Source organism: Leopardus geoffroyi, chromosome B2 (assembly GCF_018350155.1).
Source record: "Leopardus geoffroyi isolate Oge1 chromosome B2, O.geoffroyi_Oge1_pat1.0, whole genome shotgun sequence".
In the NCBI taxonomy this organism is placed as follows: Eukaryota; Metazoa; Chordata; class Mammalia; order Carnivora; family Felidae; genus Leopardus; species Leopardus geoffroyi.
Window position 1 is genome coordinate 96,577,808 of NC_059332.1, and position 25,605 is coordinate 96,603,412.

The following is a 25,605-nucleotide window of genomic DNA, read 5'->3' on the forward strand; positions in this document are numbered from 1 at the left end:
AATTTTTTCTTAAGTTTTACTTATTTAATTTTTAAGAAAGAGAGAGAGCATGAGCAAGGGAGGGGCACAGAGAGGGAGAGAGAGAATCTCAAGCAGGCTCCGCCCTGTCAGCACAGAGCCCAACTGAGGGCTTGAACTCAGGAACAGTGAGCTGACACCAAGAATTGGATGCTTAACTGACGGAGCCACTCAGGTGCCCCTGGCTATTGTTGATAGTGTTGCTATAAACAGGGATGTCATTTTTATTTGCATTTTTATTGTCCCTGAGATTAAACTTTTTCTCTTAGCCATTTATTAACCATTTGGAATTCTCCTTTTATGAATTGTTCTTTATACATTCTTCCTGTCCACAGAAGTGACATGTCAAGAGTGTGCTCAAGGTGAGGAGACACTCAACTAAGATGTCACTTGGTTAGATCAAATAGAGTCCATTATTGAAAGGATACAGAAGCATGTCAGTGCAGTCAGGCTTCAAAGCAGAGAATTACAGTATTTTCCGGGATAGTCAGAACATGTTTCTAGATCCTGAAATCCTCCTTGGGGGTGCACAACTACAGATGAAAAAACCTGGGTGAATGTGGGTGAAATCACACCTTCAAGAAGCTTAATGGTCTCTCTGAACACCCAGCCATATACATAAGGTTAAAACAGTTTGGCACATTAACTCCTCTGAACATGTACTAGAGGCCACCTCCACTGATCCTGGCGTACTTCTTCAATCTTGGAGTCATACTACACAGAGTATTATTACAAGATATGATGCCCTGAGGTGTGAACTTGGTCCCCTAGTCACCTTCAGCCTCAACAGGGCAACACATCCTGGTTCAAGTACATTTTTGAAATTAGAATATTTACGATAGGTGTTAGTTTTCCACATATCTTTGGGTATCAAGCTAATAAGTCCTTGAATCAGCTGAGAGGCTCATCCTGTTTTGTTCTCACTTTATTGTTAGCACTTTTCATATATTAAAAAAGCATCTGCTCACTAGAGATTCATTTGAGTGAGGTTCATTCATATATGCTTATGACTGACCAGAGTCAAATTAAGGGCGAGGAATGCCAAACAGTGCCAAGTGCACCAATCTACGAGGGACTCTACTGCATCACCAACAGTATAATGAGAAAGAAAATATTTTATTTAAAACCCTCCTCTCCAGGGGCGCCTGGGTGGCGCAGTCGGTTAAGCGTCCGACTTCAGCCAGGTCACGATCTCGCGGTCCGTGAGTTCGAGCCCCGCGTCAGGCTCTGGGCTGATGGCTCAGAGCCTGGAGCCTGTTTCCGATTCCGTGTCTCCCTCTCTCTCTGCCCCTCCCCCGTTCATGCTCTGTCTCTCTCTGTCCCAAAAATAAATAAACGTTGAAAAAAAAAATAAATAAATAAATAAATAAATAAATAAAACCCTCCTCTCCAGAGAATTCTGTATGTGGTTTGAAGAAGTATTTGATAGACACTTGGGGAACTACTTGAATGAATTAATATCAAAACTGTTAACCTGTTTTGATGTTTGTTTGGTTTTGCTGGTTAATTTGCTTAAGATAACTGAGGACATGTTGAATGGTGCTGCTACAGGAAGCTCCTCACTCTTCCCTGAATTTCTCAAACTCTCCTCTAAAAGATACAAATATCTTAATATATTTATATAATTACATATAATTATAGTATATATATTATATTAATATAATATATTAAGTTTAAAGTTACAACAATTAGTTACTCTACGCAATGTCTTGGTTACCTCCTAGCTCTTCTCAGCAACCTACATATTTTATCTTCCAACACACTGGAGGGTTATAAAAACCTACATTCACATCAATAGCTCTGGACAGCAGCAATTTCCTGGGGAGTGGGCACATAGGCCTGGAGGAAATCAGACCCTCCAGAGGGGGTATATCAGACTCACTAGTCATAGCATTTTAGCTGCTTTTTCTTTTTTTTTTTTTTTTAATGTTTATTTTTGAGTGAGAAACACTGAGTGTGAGCAGGGGAGGGGCAGAGAAAGGGGGAGACACAGAATCCAAAGCAGGCTCTAGGCTCTGAGCTGTCAGCACATCATGACCTAAGCCAAAGTCGGAAGCCTAACCGACTGAGCCACAGATGCGCCCCTGTAGTTTGTTTGTTTGTTTGTTTGTTTGTTTGTTTGTTTGTTTAAAGTAGGCTCCACGTGGGGCGCCTGGGTGGCGCAGTCGGTTAAGCGTCCGACTTCAGCCAGGTCATGATCTCGCGGTCTGTGGGTTCGCGCCCCGCGTCGGGCTCTGGGCTGATGGCTCGGAGCCTGGAGCCTGTTTCCGATTCTGTGTCTCCCTCTCTCTCTGCCCCTCCCCCGTTCATGCTCTCTCTCTGTCCCAAAAATAAATAAACGTTGAAAAAAAAATTTAAAAAAAACAAAAATAAATAAAGTAGGCTCCACGTCCAAGGTAGGTCTTGAACTCATGATCCTGAGATCAAGAGTCACATGATCTACTGACTGAGCCAGCTAGGGACCCCACATTTTAGCTTTATTAATTAGCAATAAAGGATGTGGCATAAGTAGTAAAGCATTAATCAGTAAATGGCACACATATGACACAATGAGTAAACAAATAATTCAAAATAATTAGCATTTATTCCCTGAATGTGTTGCTGCCTTGCAAATAAGTTTTAAAAATCGTGCTTAATTTGCAATTGTTTTCTTCCCTTTAATTGCATCTGCCACCTGCTCTTAATTTGAAACAAATTAAACCCTGAAGGCAGCATCCAAAAGTAAGAAGACTAAGCAGATTTCACCTCTGGGCAAAAATTATACAACAGCTTCCCCCATCTTCAAAAAGGGTGAATCAATCTTTTCCAGAAGTGACAGACTATTTTCTGTTTCAGTAGCATGCCCCAGGAAGTGACAGGGTGATGCTAAGGATGTAACAACCAACTCCCTCCAGGATGCTGGGCTGCATAAACTACAGGAAGTTCTTGTCTCCTTGGAGTTCTATGCCAGTGCCGTCCAATGTAAATATAATGCAAGCCACATATTTAGATTTTCTAGTACCCACATTAAAAAAGTAAAAAAGAAAAAAAAAAGGAAAAATTTTGGTAAAATATTCTATTTGGCCCAATATATTCCAAAACGCTCTCATTTCTACCTGTAATCAATATTAAACAATTAACAATGAGATAGCTGACATTCTTCTTTTTGGTTCTGTATTAGTTATCTACTGTAGTACAGTAAATTACTACAAACTTAGCAGTTTACCAGAACACATTATCTCATAATTTCTGTAGGTCAGAAAATCTGTGCCTGACTTAGTGGGTCCTCTGCTTTAAGATCTCTTATGACACTGCAATCCAGATGTCAGCCAGGACTGGGGTCTCATGTGAGGCTTGAATGGGGATGTATCCACTTCCGGGCTCACACAATTATTGGCAGGATTTAGTTCCTTGTGGGCTACCAGACTCAGGGGCTCATCTTACTGCTGGCTGCCAGCTGGAGGTTTTCCTGAGTTCCTCGCCAGACAGGTCTCTCCAAAGGGTGGGTTACTTCACCAAAGCCAGCAAAGGAGAGTTAATGGAAATAGTCTGCTAGCAAGATGGAAATTACAATCTATGTAACATAATTGTGGAAGTGACATCCCATCACTTTTGCCATATTCTGTTAGAAGGAAGATACAGGCCCTTCCCACATTCAAAGAGGAGGGGATTCCATACAGGTGCGAAGCAAGGGTTATGAGATGCACTGTGTATTTTACACTTAGAACACATCTCAAGTCAGATCAGTCACATTTCAAGTTCTCAGTAGCCGCTTACTAGTGGCCACCATATTGGACATCGCTTTTCTTTCTTTTTTTTGGGGGGGGGGTGTGTGGGGGTGGACATCACTTTTCTGTAACAACTACACCCAGAGATATAAGAATTACAGGGTACTCAGACACTGGTGTAAGCAATCATGAGTTTGTATAGAGAATTCAAACTCAAAAGGATTGGAAGCACAAAGATAGAGAAGGTTAAAAATATTTTGTTATTGTTTTCAATAGGTAAAGAATTTATTACTATCATTTAAATCTGGATTGTCTGGGGCAAAGCTACCATCTGTGGGATTGTGATTCCACACCTCTAAGTCAGAATCCAGCCCAAGCAGAATTGATAACCCGCAGCGCTGGGGGACTTGTGTTGGCCAGGGATAGCAGGTGCCCAGCCGTCCCTCCCGGGTGTGCCCCATCGCGATCAATGTGGAGAGCCCCTCCACCCGGGAAAGGGGAGCAGCTGGAAGGGGGCCACCCCCTCACCTGCCAGGCAACAGGGGGTTTGTGGGGAGCCTGGTGCTAAGCCATGCATAGAAGACCTGCTTCTGGGCAGAAGGGGTTTCCTACATAGCAGAGCAGCTCCCTCGCTGTGATCTATTGAAAGTCAGCCCTGGACACAAGGGTTTGTAAGAAAGAATAATAAGGAAAATTAAAAACAAAAGAAAAAAATAAAAGAAAAAATAAATCTGGATCCTCAAAGCAAGTAGAGGCTAGAAAATGGGTTTTGCATTTGTTTTTACAACTTTATCCTTCACACTTGCCTTGGCTTATTGGGAAAGTCCTATTGGCAGAGAGAATTAAAGGCAATTTACAGAAGGGTTAGGTGATCATAATACCAGAGGGCTCCCAGGAAGATATCTTGGTAAGTAATCTTATATTCTTGCCCTCAGCTCCTAGCAGGAGACCACTTTAGCCAGTCAAAACAAAGACCCCGTCCTTTCCTTGCATGACATTTTACCAGAGCAGGAGGCTCAAAGGAAGGTGGAAGATGGGAGTATTTTCCAAGAAACTCTCCAGTTTCTCACTTGACCGCTGCATGAAGAGGATCCGTTCCCTGTTAAATTAATTAAAGGAGTCCATTAAACTGAGGTGGCTTTAATGCCTTGGCAGCCTACCACAAGCAAACCAAAACCTAAGCCTATTAAATGCCTCAAGGTTATGAAATTGAAATCTAAAGGCAACCAATCACAAACAGCCAACTAATCTTTCCCAAATGAGGCAACTGCTTAAGCTATAATAGCCAATCAAATAATTTCCCTGCTTCTGCACCTGTTCTATAAAAGTCTTGCCCCCAGCTCCTATCAGTGGAGCTCTCATCACTTCCGGTTTAGTGTTGCTCATTTGGAATGGATGTTTGCTCAACTAAATGCTTCATAATTTTAATGTGCCTTCGTTTATTTTGTAACACCCCTGAGTGTGAGCTGCAGTCCAAAGAGTAGTCTGCAGATGGACAGTTTCTTCACTAAAGCCCGGGCTTTCCACATTCAGACCAATGGGCTCACTCAGCTCCTCCCCACTCTCTCTGTCCTACATAGCACTCAGTTCAAACATAAATTATATGTGCAAACATGCATGTGCTTCAGTCGTTCACATGATATGTTCATGCATCTGTTCTCGTGCCTTCCCCTTTGTCACCTAAGGGCAGCCCCAAACCTGTCCCGGCGATTTGCTAAAATTTCCAGTCCCATCTGCCTCCTCGAAGTTTCTCTCTGAATATTACCCTTTCATTTTCAACTCAACCTATCAAATAGCAAATGTTAAATGTTAGGTGCTGGGTCATGGGCTAGTCAGCCCCACCAGGGGCTGGAGGCACTCTGCAGAACAGAAGCCCGGGACATCAAAGGCAAGCAATACATGGACCCTGTGAATTTCAAAACATGTGGTTTAATCTTCTCAATGTACATAATCATATATATAGGCATGAATTAATCGGCTATTTTCCCCTTTCAGATCCAAAAAAAAAAAAATACCTTGACTCTGGGATGGGAGGTACTTTTCTGTTAGTGTGCCTCAGGCAGTCCAAGGTACCCCCTCAAACCGCCCCCACCATCTCACAGCAAGACTATAGAGACATCCCCACTCCTGCTGAAATGGAACCAAGAAGTTTCCAAGTCATGGTTCCCCCGGTGACCATAACTGGTAGTACAAAAATCATGCCCTAAATCTGTATCAGTGACTCATGCTCAGATGAAATATAAGATTCATAAAATATATATTGGAACCAGGGTGGAGAAATGATAGTGCCTAATTTGATTTTATGTGTCAGGTAGGTAGTGGGAAGGGCAGTGTACTTACAAAAACGTCCTCGTTCATTAAATTCTTGTAGTAGAAAGAGTAACATCATTTTAAAATATGTGTAATACAGAGTATCATGATGTTATGACACCATCATTCTCCCCTACACACTCATCCGTTACAAACAATTCTAAGAGGCCAAGGTCTCATTTATCACCTAAATCTGAGGTAATAGGTTTGTAATAAATAAAATTCCAGACCCAGAGGGTTATAGGCTGTGTCTCCTCCAAAATTCATATTGTAGAAGAGGGAAAATATCTTTTTCCTCTATTGTTGTAAATTCTTGGCTAGGGCCCTTGGAACAAAATACAGATTAACAAGAGAAAAACAAAAAAAAAGTTTTTTAAACATGTATACTTCATGTACACATGGGAGACACCCAGAGAAAAATCAGTAACACTCAAGGAGGTGGCTTAGAATTCAGGTTTAAATGGTGTCTTCGACTAAGGATTTAAAAAAAAAAAAAAAAAAAAGGGTGTCAGGGAGACCAATTATGGGTAGGCACCTTCTCCACTGGCAAGAGTCTTGTGATTTAGAGACAACCTTCTCTTCCTCGTACAGAGAGGGAGACACCCTTACAACTGGGATTTCCTGTATAAATGTCCATTTCCCTTACAAAAGCCTAATTTCGACTCCATTTTCAGAGCTTCTCCTGTATCTGCTGTTTCTTAAAATAATCACCTCAAAATAATCTTTATGCCCAAGAGGCCTATGTTGGAGTGGAATATTCTGTCATTCTTCCATAAACTGAAATGTAATCCCTAATTTGATGGTTTTTGGAGATAGGGCCTTTGGGAGGTGATCAGATGGGGGATTAGTTTCCTCATGAAAGAGACTCCACAGAGCTCCCTCACCCCTTCTACCACGTGAGGACGCAGCAGGAGGGCTATCTATATATTAGGAAGCGTCCTCATTAGACACTACATGTCTAGTGTCTGCAGTTGCTTTGACTCTGAACTTCCCAGCCTCCAAAACTATGACAAACAAATTTGTCTATAAACCGCAGTCTATGATATTGTCGTAACAACCCAAATGGACCAAGACACAGAGTGTAGACATATCCAGGCCTGCCCTTAGACCCAGGTCAGCGGGGTTCCTGGCCTGGGCGTTACTTAGCACCTGCGTACCTACTCTGATCAGGCCCCAGGGAAATGCTTCTCCAACCTCTCTTGTCCTTTGCTCTTGAGACAAAGGCACCAGCGTACAAATGCCAGGATGGCTAGTGGGTTGTGCCACTGCCAAAGTCAAAGACAGACGTTGCTTTGGGTTGTGGGAAGGCTGTGAATGGCGCAAACAGGTGGGAGAGAAACAAAACGAATTAACTTGTCAATCTTTCCTGAGATACTGTGGGTGCGCTAAGTTCTTGCATGACAGATCGTAATCTCCCAGGAGGCTGAAGGTCCATTTTCTTGTTTCATCTTCATGTTCTACTTTGTGGTTCTGGAGGTTCTCATGACTTAGGGTGGTATTCAACACAATTGCCCATAACTGCTAAGGAACATCTTGCGATATTAAATATAAATTTGCATACTCGTGAATTTGCTCTAACAGGCATGGAGCATTTCCTTACACTGGACACCAAACACAAGAGTTTAAAGTGCTTTGTTTTTACTAAACTATTCAATAGCATTTACATTTTCAAAAAAATAAATTTAAAATATCATCTTTATTTAAAGATTTTTTATTAAAATGTTGGTATTTGTTAATAATTTTTGCTGTTTACTTTTTAGTAGATAAAAGTCACTTAATTTTCTATTGTTTATATCTATTTTAATAAACACTTAAATGTAAGCATATTCAAACGGTATTTGAACACAATTATATTTCCTTTTTTTAAACGTTTATTTACTAATTTTGAGTGAGAGGCAGGGGCACCTGGGTGGCTCAGTTGGTTAGGTGTCCGACTTCAGCTCAAGTCATGATCTCACAGTTCGTGAGTTTGAGCCCCGTGTCAGGCTCTGTGCTGACAGATTAGAGCTTGGAGCCTGCTTGGGATTCTGTGTCTCCCTCTCTCTCTGCCCCTCCCCTGCTCACACTGTCTCTCTCTCCCTCTCTTAAAAATAAATAAACATTAAAAAAATTATTTTTAATTATTTTGAAAGAGAGAGAGCATGAGCAGGGGAGGGGCAGAGGGAGAAGGAGAGAGAGAATCCCCAGCAGGCTCCACTCTGTCAGCGCGGAGCCCCATGTGGGGCTTGAACTCATGAACTGTGCTGTTCGTGACCTGAGCTGAAATCAAGAGTGGGATGTTTAAACAACTGAGCCACCCAGGCACCCCTCATTTTCTTAATCCCTTAGATCATTGCCAAAAATCCTGATAACATAGTGATTTTGCTGAAGTAAAAGAAAAAGATCTACAGAAACATTTATGAATTATGTATGTCTCTTTTGGTCTTACCACAAAAATCAGTAGCTCATCAAAAGGACATTCAGATATGTGCAATCATCATTAGATTTAATTGTATTTCACCAACTTTCTGTCACATAAAAGCTATTGCTTGAAACATGTTTTTTTTATTTATTTATTTTTTTTGGTCATTATGAGGGTTTATTTATCAATGTAGAAAGATAAAGCAAATTTTACTTACCAGTTGTTAGCTTGATTTATAGTTTTTAAATACTTAGACGCTTGGAATGTGCCTCCATTTGTATGCTTGCCCTGCATGCCAGTGACCTAGGATGAATTAGGTGCCTGTTATTAATACATCAAAATTAAGAGCAGTATCTGCCTGGCACATTTACTCGCAATGAAACCCCTGCAGTCATTCAAATATAAGAGATGCCCTTTTAAAAATGAAGCTCTTCCTGAAAGTTCTCCATTTATAACACTGTCTTATGATAGGATGTCAGGGGCAGTAATAGATAGACCAAAGACATTTTTTGTAAAGTTATATGCAGAAAGGTCATATATCATAATGGAAAGAGAAAAATTTAGCAGGAGAAAGAAAGCAGATAAATTGAAGCAGACATTTTAACTGTTGTCGAAAGGACCATATCAATGAGCCCATAATAGATAGGAGGATGAGATTTTGTTAGACTTAACATCCAGGGAAATGAGAAATCATTCACTTCCAGGGACTTAGAAGCACTGTGGAAGGGCAGGTAAGAAGCAGCTGCTTGTTAAGAGAAAACAGGTGCAAACGTGCGCGGGAAGGGGCAGGAGTGAAGACGTGTTGAGTACTCACCATGTGCTAAGCCCAGTGTGAAGCACATAATGTACCTTGATACCTTCAACTACATGAGCTGTCAGCCCTTTTCAAAAAATGTTTATTTATTTAGAGAGAGAGGGAGAAAGACAGAATGAGTGGGGAGTTGGCAGAGAGAGAAAGAGAGAATCCCAAGCAGGCTCCACACTCAGTGCAGAGCCTGACACAGGGCTCGATCTCATGACCACAAAATCATGACCTGAGCCGAAATCAAGAGTCAGGGGCTTAACTGACTGAGCCACCCAGGCACCTAGGCTTTCTTTTTTTTTTTTTTTTTAAGTAAACTCTACATCCAATGTGGGGCTCAAGCTCACAACCCTGAGACCAAGAATCTTCATGCTCTACTGACTGAGCCAGCCAGGTGCCCCCACCCACCAGCCTCTTTATTAGGATTTACTACATTAAAGCTGGACGAAGGGGACTACTTAAAATAAGTGCTCATGCCTAGAGGACAAAGTTCCAACTTGTTAGAAAGGTAGGTACCACCTGTGCCCACCTGGCCCTAATTACTCCCCCCCACCCCCCACCCCACCCCAGCATATTGCATTTCTCACTGTCCCCAGCACAGCAGCCATTTCATGCCTCTGTGCCTTTGCATATGCTTTCCTGTAGCTGGGCGCCTCAGTCCACTGGCAAACTCCTACCCATGCTTCAAGCCTCAGCTCAAATATCACCCACTCTGAGAAGTCTTATCTAATTCTGCCAGGCCCAGCGAGTTTATTTCCTCTTTTTGCTTCTTTAAAGCACTTCATATCGTTATACATATTAAAACATACCATGCTGTATTACAATGATCTGTTCTTTCGTCTGTCTCTTCTGGACAGCAGCTTCTTACGGGCAAGGCAATATGCTAGTACCTAAGCTATGTCCAAAATATGGTAGTGATGTAATAAAGGCACACCAACTGAAAGAATAACTGAGTGGACAAATATACACAGGTACTATATACCAAACAATGACATGTAAACGACAGACAGGTAAGCAACTAACTGAAATACCTCAGTGTATCTTACTTTTGTGTTAGTTCAGTCTGCTGGAGGTCGGAGCGTTACCCTCTTTTTCTTGGCAATATCTTTTGAGACAAAGGAAACAAGCAAATGATTCAAACGACTTATGTAGGACATATATCAATTTACAACAACAATCACTTTAGACCAGTGCATCCAATAGAACATTCTGCAGTGATGGAAATATTCTGTATGGCACTTTCTGATAGGGTAGCTACTAGCCACATGCAGCTACTGAGCCCTTAAAAAGTGGCTAAGTGCAAATAAAAAACTGAATTTTGTTTTATTTATCTTGTGAGAGAGCACAAGCAAGGGAAGGGCAGAGAGAGCGGGGGACAGAGGATCCAAAGAGGGCTCTGCTCGGACTGTGTGACAGCAGTGAGCCCGACATAGGGCTCAAACTCACAAACCTCGAGATCATGACCTGAGCCGAAGTCAGACGCTCAATCAGGTGAGCCCCCCCTGGAACTGAATTTTTAAATTGTAATTAATTTAAGATAACTACATGTGGCTGGTAGCTACTATGTTGGACATTATTAACCCATAAGACAGTAGGAAAGTTCTACCTTATTATAATTTTCCTGTATAAAAAACAAAAACTCAGCCACTGGCAACCTGGGTGATCAAGAACCTTCCTTAACCATTCTGTATCTCATTTCATTCATCTATCAACTCATCGGGAGAACTAGAGAAGACTGACAGCTCAAAGCTCCAGGAATGCACACTTCGGGGCTCAGCCCTTTTTTTGCCACAGCAAGCCCTCTGGAGGGGCAGCTGAAGGGAACACCCCTTTACCCTTCCCAAAGTGGGAGGCCAGACGGATGCTTGGGCGCCCGTGCCCGTGGGTTCCGCGGATTTCCTCCACAGAATTATAGATGATAGGTTCACGTCAAACTATGTGTCAAAGGATCACACCTAAGGTCTCTGGGGGAAATCCTAGGTGCTAAATCTTATAGAAGAATGGAAAAAGGTCTCACTGGTTCAAAGCAATGCATCTTCAAGCCCTTTCAGTTCGTTAGTTGGGGCAATCTGGGCTAGCCTCCTTCATCAGGGATAAACCACTCAGCTTCTTTCCCTCAGGCTTTTTTGTGCCTCAAGAGAATGTGGCTTATAAGCCTGCTGGGCTTCTAAATGAAGCCTGATTATCTAATTTTCACCTGCAGAAAGAAAGTGGTTTTGCAACCTCTCATCTCCAAGGAGAGAAAACGCCAAATCCCCTCTCCTGGTTCTCTGAGGGCTCACGTAGGCATAATAGCTTGGAAAGATCTAATCAGTCCCTTTTTTCTTAAAAGGGATGTTGGGTGTGTGGTAAGGGGGACAATGACCAAGACACTGACACCATGAGGATGGAGAGAAATAGAGACGGAGAGCGGGGGGAGGGGCACAGCTACTGTAGCTCTAGGCCTGGGCTTCTCAAACTTGAGTTGAGTATCACAATCACCAGGAAGGCTTGTTAAAACAGATTCCTAAGTGATGCCAGTGCAGATAATGATCCCGCTATCACACTTCGAAAACCACTGCTCCAAGTCACTGCTTCAGCCCTTAGCTATTTTTCTTGTAGTTCCTTACAGAGTTCCAGTCAGCTCCTCAAAATGAAAAGCTGTGTAAGTGTGTGTGCTTACAGACAGGGGGCTCAGTTGTATGTTTCCCCATCGTCCTCCCGCCAGCCTCCACTTCCACCCAAACCAATGTGCAGCGATGCAGACTGGATGCACGGTGGCTGCTGCTGGTAGCACGGTCCAGTGGGAACGTCTGGAAGATCTTTCAGGTGATTCCAGTTACGTGGCCAGCACCCTTGGCTGCAGAGCATGCTGGCCAAGAGCACACTTGGCACAGAGGGACTGCTTTCTCCTCAGAGGATCGGAGCCCTCCCGCAGAACACTGGTTTTCCCACCATCTCTTGTCAAAAAAAGAAGAAAATTCATAAATGTGTAAGGGATTTTGACAAAGGTCTGCCGTGGCCTCGTGCAGGACGGAAGGCTTAGGGAAGGATGGCTAAACTGTCCAGTTTACTGAAGGGTGTCAGAGAGATACCCTGTCCGTGAGCAAAAATCCAGAGCTTATATTTTCTTTTTCTTTCTTCTCTTTCTTTTTCTTTTTTTGTTAACATTTACATATTACTTACCACATGTCATGCACTGTCCTAAATACTTTACACATATTAATTCATTTAATCCTCAACATCCTTTAAGGTAGATATACTTTTTAAAAACTTTTTTTTAACATTTATTTATTTTTGAAAGACAGAGCATGAGTGAGGGAAAAGCAGAGAGAGAAGGAGACACAGAATCCGAAGCAGGCTCCAGGGTCTGAGCTGCCATCACAGAGCCCAACGTGGCGTTCGAACCCACGAACCGTGAGATCATGACCTGAGCCAAAGTCAGATGTTCAACCGACTGAGCCACCCAGGAGACCCATTAGATAGATATACTGTTATTCCCATTTTACAGCTATGGAAACTGAGGCATGGGGTTAAATGACATGGCCAAAGTCACCCTGCTAATAAGTCGTAGAGCCAAGATTTGAATCCAAGGCCATGTCATTTCTTATTTGTTTCCACCAATGGCCAATCTTGTGCGTGTTACGTTGGTAATTACCATCACCTGTTTCACTGAATCCCATTTTCTGACTTTATTCTCACATTATCAGAGTATACCCCATTCACTGACCAACATGCAAAGCTCTGGATCCTGCTTTTCAGAGTTAAAAAAAAAAAGAGAGAGAGACTCAAGCATTAAGTAAAGGGACGATAGGGATAGCATTTCCTCACTGTGAAAAACTCAGATCCATAATTTCTAAGAAGGTGTGTTTTAGTGCGATACCCAAAGGGAAGGCAGAGCAGATGCTGGGACCACGTGATGCCAGAAGACAAGACTACAGCAGCTCAAAAACAAAACTGTTCTGGGGGACACATGGCATTAACCGCATGCACTCTGGAACATCTGAGTTTGAAATTCTTCAAACAGCAATAGCCTTATTTCTTTGTATGACAGTGAAAACTGCCTGACAGTGAATTAGTGAATTTAGCTTGGCTCTTTGTAATAATTATTCTTTCAGCTTTGCTTCTGACTCCCCTTTTCAGTCATTTTCCCTCAGCTGTTAAAAAAAAAAGAAACAAAGCAGAGCTCCTGGATGGCTCAGTAGATTAAGCCTCCAGCTTCGGCTCAGGTCATAATCTTGTGGTTTAGGAGTTCAAGACTTGCACTGGGCTCTTCACTGACAGCACAGAGCCTGCTTTAGATCCTCTGTCTCCCTCTCTTTCTGCTCTTCCCCTGCTCGCTCACACTCCAAAATAAGTAAGCATTAAAAAATTTTTTTAAAAATTTTAAAAAGGAAACAAAGCCCATTTACTAGTGTGCCAAAGCATTGGAAACACCACTGATCTTCCCCTTTAGACTGAAAGCAAAGAAAAGGCTTTTTTCACAGTCAGACTTGAATGGCTTCTCAAAAGTTCAACATTAGGGGCGCCTGGGTGGCGCAGTCGGTTAAGCGTCCGACTTCAGCCAGGTCATGATCTCGCGGTCCGTGAGTTCGAGCCCCGCGTCGGGCTCTGGGCTGATGGCTCAGAGCCTGGAGCCTGTTTCCGATTCTGTGTCTCCCTCTCTCTCTGCCCCTCCCCCGTTCATGCTCTGTCTCTCTCTGTCCCAAAAATAAATAAACGTTGAAAAAAAAAAAAAATTAAAAAAAAAAAAAAAAAAAAAAAAAAAAAAAAAAGTTCAACATTAAGTTAGTTAGTAGCATTCAATGTTACGGTTACTAACAATATGACACAATTACTTATGGTGGCTCTTTAATTTTTTCCAATTTTTTTTTTTTTTTTTTGTCCCTTAGTAGAAAAAGGAACTTTTATGACCATGCCATAAGATCTGCTTCTATTCAAGCTCTAATTATACAGGATTGAGCCATATGAAATTGCTATCTTTGTAGGTTAAGGGGCATCTGGGTGGCTCAGTCAGTTAACTGTCTGACTTTGGCTCGGGTCATGATCTCGCGGTCCGTGGGTTCGAGCCCCATGTCACACTCTGTGCTGACAGCTTGGAGCCTGGAGCTTGCTTTGGATTCTGTGTCTCCCTCTCTCTCTGACCCTTCTCAGCTTATGTCTCTCTCTCAAAAAAAAAAAAAAAAAAAAAAATTTAAAAATTTAAAAATTAAAAAAAAAAGAAATTGCTATCTTTGTAGGTTAAAAATGATCAAATATCAGCAACCTCATATGGTTTAACCTAATATAAATACACATGATAATATCTGCCATGTGCAACATTATACTAAATGACATAAGCCAAACAGAGAAGGAAAAGTGTACAATCTCACTTATATAGGAATATAAAAAAGTCAAACACATAGCATAGAAGCAGAGAGTATAACAGTGGTTACCAGGAGCAGGAAGGTGGGGAAATGGGGAGATATTCAGAACAAAGTTGCAGTTATGTATAATGAATAAGTCTAGAGAGCTAATGTGCAACATGATGACCATAATTAATAATACTGTATTGAATAATGGGAATTTACTGCAAAAGGTGCTGTCCTCACACACACAGAAATAGTAACCATGTGAGGAGATGATGTGTGAATTAGCTTGACTGTAGTCATCATTTCATTAGGTATATTGCATCTTCATGCTGTGCGCTTTATTTTTGTGTGTTGTACACTTTAGATACAATTTTTATTTTAAAATAAAATTCTTAAAAATACGTGATTTTTTTAAGATTAAATAAACACATATGATCTATAAGTCAATACAATCCTCTTTCATTTTTCCTGGCCATTGTAACAATAACAGAAAATTCTCTAAAGGTTTGTAGTTACCCATATAAATATGCATCTAATACAGATCTTAGGAATTGTGGGATAGCAGAGAATAAGTGGTGGCAAGGGAGGGGCACCTGGGTGACTCAGTCAGTTGAGCGTCTGACTCTTGATTTTGGCTCAGGTCATGATCTCATGGTTCGTGGGACCAAGGCCCGCGTTGGGCTCTGTGCTGACAGTGCGGAACCTGCTTGGAATTCTCTCTCTCTCTCACTCTCTGCCCCTCTCCTCCCCCCACTCATGCTCTCTTTCTTCCTCTCAAATAAACTTTTTTAAAAAATGGTGGCAAGGGAGTGTTGATAGAAAATTAGAACAAATTATAGATTCAGAGCTTGAACATAATTACACAAAACATGAATAGCTGCCCCTGTTATTCCAAAACACATGTTCAAAGAACTGAGGGTACTCTTGGCCGAAGAACTTGTCCTTTTCATTTTACTTACTAGGAAGCTATAATTTTTGGTTTGTCCTTCAGGCTAGAGTAGAGAACAAATACGAAACATGTTTATTTTAAAAACTGCCATGTCCCGCAATATAATCTTGGTACTTAAGTGTATTTGTGGTGGGCTGAGAGTATTTCTCTCCAGTTTCATGTTCTCTATGACTTGCTTCCTTGCATGTTATTGGCACTTTCATCCCTATTGGCTCTAAGATCCTTTCAAAGGGGAAAATTATTAGGTTTGTGCAACTTTGAGGGAATAAGTCATAACTAAAATACGCAATACATGTACTTGATGTTATAGGCAGAAGGAAAGAAGCCAGCAGTATTCTTACCATAGGGGTCTATATTTAGATATTTAGTAAGCGTTCAACACATTGAATTTATCCTCCATAAATCAATCTAGACCAGTAATCCCAACTGTGGTCCAAAGAATGCTAAAATTGAAAATACTTGTGGGATACAGTTAAGCCAGTCCTTAGAGGAAAATGTATACCTTTAAATGCTTGTATGAGAAAACAAGAGAAGTTAAAAGTTGTTGACCTAAGCATCTAGCTAAAGAAATTAGAAAAAATACAACAACAACAACAACAACAACCAAGTAAGAAAAGAAAAAAAAAAATACAGCAAAGTAAACACAAAGAAAGTAAAAGGAAGGAAGTGATAAAGAAAAAAATAAATCAATTAACTAGAAAACACAAATATAATCAAAGGAACTTCTTAAAAGCCAAAAGTTGGGTATTTAAAAACACTATTAGAATTGACAACCTCTGAAAAGATGGATTAAGGAAAAGAAAAAAATAAAGAAGATAGATGTAAATAAATAACATTTTACAAGATAAAATATTATAAGCAATTGTATGCCATTTAATTAGGAAACATATAATGAAATAATTTATGGAAAATTTAACTTAAAACTAATTTAAGAAGAAATAAAATGTTTGGGCAGTCCTATTTTTAAAAAATAATTTAATCAGTAGATTAAAATATCTTCACACACACAAGCCAAGATATACAGATATAATCTTCCAGACTTTAAAGAACCAAAGTTATTCCAATCTTATACAAATTCTTCCAGTTATAAAAAGAGAGGCAACATTCTCTTACCCACTTAATGCAGCTGATATATTTGAGACTCTAAAGCTATACAAGGACAGTATAAGAAAGGAAAAATAAGAGACTAATCTTGCCCATAAGCATAGACACAAAAATACTAAGCAAAATATTAGCAAACAAAATTCATAAGAGTGTCAAGAGTAGACCAAAATATACAACTCAATTATGTTGTTTGCAAGAACCCCAGTTTATTTATTTATTTTTATTATTTTTTAAAAAGATTTCTAAGTAATCTCCACACCCAATGTGGGACATGAACTGACAACCCTGAGGTCAAGAGTCACTTGCTCCATTGACTGAGCACCCCAGGCACCCCAAGAAACTTTAAAAATAAATAAATAAATAAATACATACATACATACATACATACATACATATTTCATAAGGGAATTTTTTTTAATGACCAAGTTGGGTTTATACAAGAATGGTTTAATATTAGGTTTAATATTAGAAAATCCAGGGGCTCCTGGGTGGCTCAGTTGGTTGAGCGTCCAACTTTGGGTCAGGTCACGATCTCACAATTCATGAGTTAAAGCCCCACATCGGGCTCTGTGCTAACAGCTTGGAGCCTGGAGCCCACTTCAGATTCTGTGTCTCCCTCTCTCTCTGCCCCTACCCCACTTGTGCGCTCTCTCTCTCTTTCTCTCAAAAATGACTAAACGTTAAAAAAAAAAGAAAGAAAGAAAGAAAGAAAATCCATGCACACAGTTTATCACATTAACATATTAAAGGAGAAAAACCGTGTGATCTTCCCAATACATGCAGAAATGGTATCTGAGGGGCATCTGGCTGGCTCAGTTGGTAGAGTATGTGACTCTTGATCTCTGGGTTGTAAATTCAAGTCCCACGTTGGGTGCAGAGATTACTTAAAAATAAAGTCTTAAGAAAAAAAAAAAAGATAAATTATTGAAAAACATTAAAGAAGCTCTAAACAAAAGGGAACATATGTCATATTCATTTTAGTTTAGTTATTTATTTTTATTTTAGAGAGAGAAAGTACGTGTGAGCAGGGGAGAGGCAGAGGGAAAGAGAGAAAGAGTCTCAAGCAGGAGTGGCGCCTGGGTGACAGTTAAGGGTCCAACTTTGGCTAAGGTCATGGACTGCAAGGTTTTTTTTCAAAAAAAAAGATGAAATTGAATTCTTCCCTCACACCACACATAAAAAAATTTGAGTCCCACATCAGGCAGCCAGCACTGCAGAGACTGCTTTGGGTCCTCTGTATCCCTCTCTCTCTGCCCCTTCCCCCACTCACTCTCTCTCAAAAATAAACAAACATTAAAAAAAAAATCTCAAGCAGGTTCTACTCCCAGTGCCGAGCCCAATGCAGAGCCCAATGCAGGGCTTAATCCTGTGACCGAGATCATGACCTGAGCTGAAATCGAGTCAGACGCTCAACTGACTGAGATACCCAAGCACCTCTGTCATGTTCATTTTAATGGAAAACTCAAGATTATAAAAATACTGACTAGTTATAAACTAACTCAAATTGAAGAAGTCAGATAAGGTAGTGTTCAAAGATAAAGTGAGGCATATTAAAAATTTGTACAGTTTATATGAGCAAAAATTGATGTGAATTAGACAACACCAAAATGCAAGTGGTTATGAACACTCCATTGACAGTAGCTCAGGGAAAGACTTGTAGAGGAAATGGAGACGCAAAGTAAGGAAATAATTGATTGGGTATAGCTTAAAGCCTAGTTGGCTGTTTGTGACTGGTTGTCCTTAGTGTTTTGATTTCATAACCATGAGGCATTTACAGACTTAGATTTTGTTTTGCTCATGTAAGCTGCAATGGAATTAGACCCAAATGGCCTCTTCATTTAATTAATCTAACAGTAAGTGATGCAGTACAGGGCAGGGGGGAAGGGAGGAATTATCCTACCAAATATCAAAACTTATCACACAGCTATTATATTCAGATTGTAGAAAAAGGAAAAAAAAAGATCGCGTAGTATTGGTAGAGAGACCAATGGAATGTAACAGAGAACTTACCAACACACACATACACACACAAATACTTGACATATGACAGAGGTATCATTCAGGTCACTGATGAAAGAATATCTAGATAACTGGTAATCTTTATGGGGGGAAAAAGATGAAATTGAATTCTTCCCTGACACCACACATAAAAAAATTCCAAATGGAATAGGCTTAAATATGGAAGATAAAACTCTAGAACATTGGAAGAAATTTTAAGAGGACACTTTCATGACTTTCAACATTGGGAAAGACTTCTTTTTCTTTTTTTTTTTTTTTTTTGAAAAATATTTTTATTATTTTTTGGGGGGGGAAGCTCTGTGCCCAATGTGGGGCTTTAACTCACGACCCCGAGATCAAGAGTTGTACATGCCACAAACTGAGCCAGCCAGGTGGCCCGGGAAAGATGTCTTAAACAAAAACTACAATGTGTTAACCCATTAATAATAAGACTGATAGATTCATCAGAGTATGCCACCCCAAAATGTGCCACTTCGACATAAGCGTTATTTTGGTCAGAAGGCAACTGAGAAATAGCAGACACAGGCAAAGCTTTCCACCCTCCTGCTTTCTGCCTAAAAACAGGGTATATATTTTCCTTTATTAATGAGCTCCCCTTCTCTTCTCCCATACCAGGAAAAAGAAAACTGTCAGAGACACTCTTATCACCCCAAGACTGCATGAGATTAAGTCTGTATAACGGACATTACCAAAATAACCCTTCTCTTCCATTAGTTTCCCCCATGTGTTTCCCTTCCTACAATTTACCACCCCTAGAAGCCCAATGCCATTTGCCTTCTCTACAACTTACCGCCCTTTGTTAAGATGGTGTATGATCCCTTGATTTCTAACCTTTGAGCTGCTCATCACTGAGTTCTACTGTGTGCATGCACTTTGCACACATAAACTCTAGGTTTTTTCTCCTATTAATCTGTCTTTTGTCACTTTAATTTGCAAGATCCCAGTTACTGAACAAAAGAGGATAAAGGAAAGAAGTTTTTTTCCTCCCCTATAGTTAAATTAAGAATAAGAAGTTCTTGGGGGCGCCCGTCTGGCTTAGTCGGGGGAGCATACAACTCTTGATCTCGGGGTTGTAAATTTGAGCCTCAAGTTGGGTGTAGAGATCACTTAAAAATCAAAACCTTTAAAAAAAAACTGGACAAGGGGCGCCTGGGTGGCGCAGTCGGTTAGGCGTCCGACTTCAGCCAGGTCACGATCTCGCGGTCCGTGAGTTCGAGCCCCGCGTCAGGCTCTGGGCTGATGGCTCAGAGCCTGGAGCCTGTTTCCGATTCTGTGTCTCCCTCTCTCTCTGCCCCTCCCCCGTTCATGCTCTGTCTCTCTCTGTCCCAAAAATAAATAAACGTTGAAAAAAAAAATTTAAAAAAAAAAAAAAAAACTGGACAAAACAGATGAAGAGGAAACAAAAATTGCTAACAAGCAAGTGAAAAAATGCTCAACTTCATGAGTAATCTGAGAAATGCAGATTCACAGCACAACAAGATACCCTTCCACACCACTAGATTAGTAAAAATTAAGCAGCATGACAGTGTAAAGATGTACTTGCTGGCAAGAATATGAGCCAAATGGAAAGTCTCACATACTGCTTGGTCAAATAATCATTTTGGAAAATAGTTTGGCTTATCTTATAAGGCTGGGCACATGCATACTCAAAATTACAGTAATTTTACTCCTTAATTGATACCCTCTGAGAAATTTTGGCTTAAATATATTTGAAAGATAGTTCATAAATACATTTTCCAATATAGTAAAAAACATTGATGTATATATATAGTATGTGTATATATATATATATAATAGTATATAATGACATATAATAACATATACCATATAATTATTATATATACTCTATATAAAATACAATTATTATATTGATATAATATATACTATATATATAACTATATTATATATGCATATATACATATAGTAAAAACAAAAACAAGGGCGCCTGGGTGGCTCAGTCAGTTAAGCATCCAGCTCTTGATTTCAGCTCAGTTCATGATCTTATAGTTCATGAGATTGAGCCCCACATCCAGCTCTGCACTGACAGCACGGAGCCTGCTTGGGATTCTCTCTCTCCCTGTCTCTGCCCCTCCCCTGCTTGTACACACTTGCTCTCTTGCTCTCTCAAAAATAAATAACCTAAAAAAATTAAACACATACATACATATATATGTTAAGCTATATATATATGTATATATATAATGTATATAATATATATGTTATATATGTATATATAATGTATATAATATATATGTTAAATTAAATACACACACACACACACACAAACATACATACACATAGGCAGGTCAGCTGCAAGTTTTAAAGATGCCACCCAGAGGAAAAAGTGGTTCCGGGAAAGGTGGGGAGGGGAAGCAGCCTCTGGGAGTGGCCATTCTGACAAGAAGGCTCAGGGTCCCAAAGGTGGTGGCAGTGCAGTAAAGGTCAGACACGTTCTATATGAAAAACATGCAAAATCATGGAAGCCAAGGAAAAATTAAAGTCTGGAAAGAGATTCAGTGAAGTGGCTGCACAGTATCGTTGAGATAAAGCTAAGCAGGGGGGTGACACGGGTTGGATGACCAGAGGTTCCACGGTGGAACCATTTCAAGAAGCAGTATTTGCCTTGCCTGAAAGTGGGCTGGGTAAGCCTGTGTTTACGGACCCTCCGATTAAAACAAAATTTGGATATCATATTATGATTGAAGGGAGAAAATAAAATTGTACAAAAGACTGAAAAAGTATACATATTGGCAAAAAAATAAAATCGTTAAAAAAAGACAAAATAAAATCATTTTTCTTCTGAAAGAAAAAAACAATAAATTATGGTATGCCTACACTACGGAATATTACGAGCAGTAAAAGAAATAGATGAACTATAACTCACCAGCTACAGATAACTGAATCTTAGAACTCTATCTTTGAGTGAAAGCATGAGTTATCAACAGAAACTGTACTGATGACTTACAGTCATCATCGGTATGACCTATAACATGACATCATTTATACACATTTCAAGAACAAAATAAGTCAATATATTATTTAGGGAAACGTGCATGTGATTTTTTTTTAAACTATGTTATAAGAATGCAAGGGCATCCATCATAAACGCAAATTGGGAGCATGATTAAACTGGCAAATTAAAGAAGAGAAAAATCTGGGGTGCCTGGGTGGCTCAGTAGGTTGAGCGTCCGACTTCAGCTCAGGTCATGATCTCGCGGTTTGTGGGTTCCAGCTCTGCGTCAGGCTCTGGCTGATGGCTTAGACCCTGGAGACTGCTTTGGATTCTATATCTCCTTCTCTCTCTGCCCCTCCCCCACTTGTGCAGGAGTGCACGTGTGCTCTCTCTCCCTCTCTCTCTCTCTCAAAAATAGATAAATGTAAAAAATAAAAAAATAAAGAAGAGAAAAATCTGAATAGTCAACAAATATATAAAAAATACTCAATCTCACTACCATCAGGGAAAGTTTAAAATTAAAACAAGGTGTATTTTCCATCCATACAACTGACAATATTTAAAAATCTGATAATAGGAACTATTAAGAAGAATGGGGGGAAATATGGCTTTCATGAGCTTGTGCAAATGTAAATTAGTAATGTGAATGTAAACTAGGCCATTTTTAGTAAGACTGAAGAAAAACACACTTACACTAGGTCCCAGAGATTCCTATTCTAAGTAAACACCCCAGAGAAACTTTCACACAGTGATATACTCCCTACCCCCAGAAGTGCCCATGGCTGCAGTGTTTGACAGAACCTAATTGTTCTTTAGGAAGGAAACAAATAAACTGTGAATAATTTATATATGAATGGTATGAAGAAGCCCAAAAGTATGTATAAACATGGGATGAATCTTGAAAATAAAATGAAGTGAAAAAAAAGTATCACATTATATCTATTAATTTTTAAAATAAAAAAAAGTCAGGGGCGCCTGGGTGGCGCAGTCGGTTAAGCGTCCGACTTCAGCCAGGTCACGATCTCGCGGTCCGTGAGTTCGAGCCCCGCATCAGGCTCTGGGCTGATGGCTCGGAGCCTGGAGCCTGTTTCCGATTCTGTGTCTCCCTCTCTCTCTGCCCCTCCCCGGTTCATGCTCTGTCTCTCTCTGTCCCAAAAATAAATAAACGTTGAAAAAAAATAAATAAAAATAAAAAAAATAAAAAAAAGTCATATATCTCATGTATGTGAGATAAGGAGAACTTGTGACTTGTGTGTATTGTTTGCATGTAGACAGGAATGGTCTGGAAGAGTGAGAAAGGTTGATGATTCAGGAAAGAGCAGAGCCTAAAGAATGAGCTCCTCGAGAAGGTGCAGAGTGAAGGGGCGGGGCTTTGTAATGGATTGTTCCCTTTTTTGTGTGTGTGTTTAGAAAGTTTTTTTTTTTTAAGTTTTATTTATTTATTTGAGGGTAGGGGAGAAGAAGAGAGAGTGGGAGAGAGAGCACTGTCAGCGCAAAGCCCAACCCAACCTGGGGCTCCATCTCACCGTGAGATCACAACCTGAGCCAAACTCAAGAGTTGGACATTTAACTGACTGAGCCACCCAGGCGCCCCACGTAATGGATTTTTCTTAAAATATATTTGGTGATTAACCTTGAGGTTTGGGATATGCAAGGTGAGGCAGTGGAAAGGCGACTTTCTGCTCCAGCTCATTTGTCTCAACTTAAACAAATAAATAAGCAGTAAATAAATTGGAAGAGAAGTTATAAGAAAATCCAGCCCATAATAACAATGTTTAGAGTGAGGCTGCTCCTCCTGCATTAAAAAAATAACTTTAGGGGCGCCTGGGTGGCGCAGTCGGTTAAGCGTCCGACTTCAGCCAGGTCACGATCTCGCGGTCCGTGAGTTCGAGCCCCGCGTCAGGCTCTGGGCTGATGGCTCAGAGCCTGGAGCCTGTTTCCGATTCTGTGTCTCCCTCTCTCTCTGCCCCTCCCCCATTCATGCTCTGTCTCTCTCTGTCCCAAAATAAATAAACGTTGAAAAAAAAAATTAAAAAAAAAAAAATAATAACTTTAAAAAATAACTTTAAATTCATCTACGGGCCCCAACCAAAGGCGCCATCTGATTTACTCATCTCTTTATGTAAGATTAAGTATTGGAGCTAAATTAAAATTCTCCTATGTGATTTGAAGTAGTGTATCACTGTTGACTGATGGGAACCTAATCCACCCCATGGTCTAACTTCGTGAAAACTGCAATCCCTGTAAAGCACTACAGAGGGAGATCCTGCCCAGGGGGGAAAAGAATACGACATTTCTTTTCTTCTTTTTTCTTTTCTCTTCTTTTCTTTTTTTTTTTTTTTTTTTTTTTTTCTTTCTTTGTTTAAGCAGGCTCCACACCCAAAGCTGGGCTTGAACTCACCCCCTTGAGATCTCAAGAGTCACATGCCCTACCGACTGAGCCAGCCAGGTGCCCCAAGAATTGGGTGTTTCTGTGAAAAAAATTACAAATCACAAATATGTGTACCTCCCAACCCCTACATACTACTTACTTGTTAATCTCACAGCAGTTTTTTTTATATTAGTTAGCATTTTAAGTTAAATACTAACTTGATTCATCTAATGAAATGTTTCTTTTTTATAAAATTTTTTTTTTTCAACGTTTATTTATTTTTGGGACAGAGAGAGACAGAGCATGAACGGGGGAGGGGCAGAGAGAGAGGGAGACACAGAATCGGAAACAGGCTCCAGGCTCTGAGCCATCAGCCGAGAGCCTGACGAGGGGCTCGAACTCACGGACCGCGAGATCGTGACCTGGCTGAAGTCGGACGCTTAACCGACTGCGCCACCCAGGCGCCCCATAAATGTTTCTTTTTTAAAGGCCAGTGGCCAAGTTGATTCTATGTAACCCATTATCACTGTATTCTTTTATCTCCTCCTATAATCATGCATAATCATACAGTAATTTTGTCAGTTTATAATAATACTGATTAACCCCTATTACTGGCAGATTTAACAATTTATCTGTAATCTTCTACAAATGACTTAAACTACAAAATGCAACTATATATCACCCAAAATGTCAACATTATAAACTGAATTGACAGATGTATGAAGTTGTATCATTTCAACATTTGACACAATTGTAACTGCTTTTTCTTATTGCTCAAATGCAACCAAATAGCCACTGTGAATCAGTGAGGAAGCAGTAGAATTTATAGTGTAAGAAACCTAGAGCTGGTGAGGAAGGGAAAGAGAAGGGAGGATGATCCGAAAACAAGGGGGAAAAGGTTACTATTTTTAATTTAACAGAGCATGTATCCCCATAACATTAATGTGTCCACATATAAAACAGGCTGTCCCCAGGTCACGATCTCGCGGTCCGTGAGTTCGAGCCCCGCGTCGGGCTCTGGGCTGATGGCTCAGAGCCTGGAGCCTGTTTCCGATTCTGTCTCCCTCTCTCTCTGCCCCTCCCCCGTTCATGCTCTGTCTCTCTCTGTCCCAAAAATAAATAAACGCTGAAAAAAAAAAAAATTAAAAAAAAAAAAAAAAACAGGCTGTCCCTTGGAAGTTCTTTAGTTTCTGGTTCATCTTTTTACATCGCAAAAGAGCTGTTTCTACAAGGCCCACGGCTAAGCAGTATTTTCAGACTTTTTTTTTTTTTTTCCATCTAATCACCTACTGCGTGACAGGTAAGCCTGACAGTTATGACCAGTTACCTTTTAATCACTTTAGTCTTGAAAAGATGTTCCGAACTTACCTTACTTTATCAGTAAATTCTGGCGGGTACTTACATTTTTCTGGAGACAACGTTATAGCTCTCAAAGATGTTCAAAGGGGTTTGTGACCGCAGAAAATCCAAAGACACTACATTAAGATAAGCTCTCTTTTCGGGCCACGTGAAAATAAACACGCGGCGCTACCTCCTCGGCTCCACTCTGCCCGGCCTGTTCTCCGCGCAGTCCGCCGAAGAGCGACCTCCAGCAGGGGTCGCTGCGCCGCCGCCGCCGCTCCCGTGCGCCCCGCCCGGCCC

The 25,605-nt window shown here is 40.5% G+C and overlaps 1 long non-coding RNA gene and 1 pseudogene across 4 annotated transcripts; one reads left to right on the forward strand and one right to left on the reverse strand.

The window, feature by feature from the left end:
- Positions 1-2,583: 2,583 nt before the first annotated feature.
- Positions 2,584-25,562, reverse strand: LOC123608808. Of its 4 annotated transcripts, none has more exons than XR_006717457.1 (5): positions 25,367-25,562; positions 10,285-10,343; positions 8,654-8,739; positions 4,729-4,824; positions 2,584-3,546 (listed from the first exon to the last, which is right to left on the reverse strand). It is a non-coding gene; the product is annotated as an uncharacterized LOC123608808 (long non-coding RNA). The 4 variants fall into 4 exon arrangements; XR_006717456.1 differs by having other exon boundaries at positions 2,584-3,549; XR_006717455.1 differs by lacking the exon at positions 2,584-3,546 and having other exon boundaries at positions 4,491-4,824.
- On the forward strand, positions 20,966-21,373 carry LOC123608805 (annotated as a pseudogene).
- Positions 25,563-25,605: the final 43 nt, after the last annotated feature.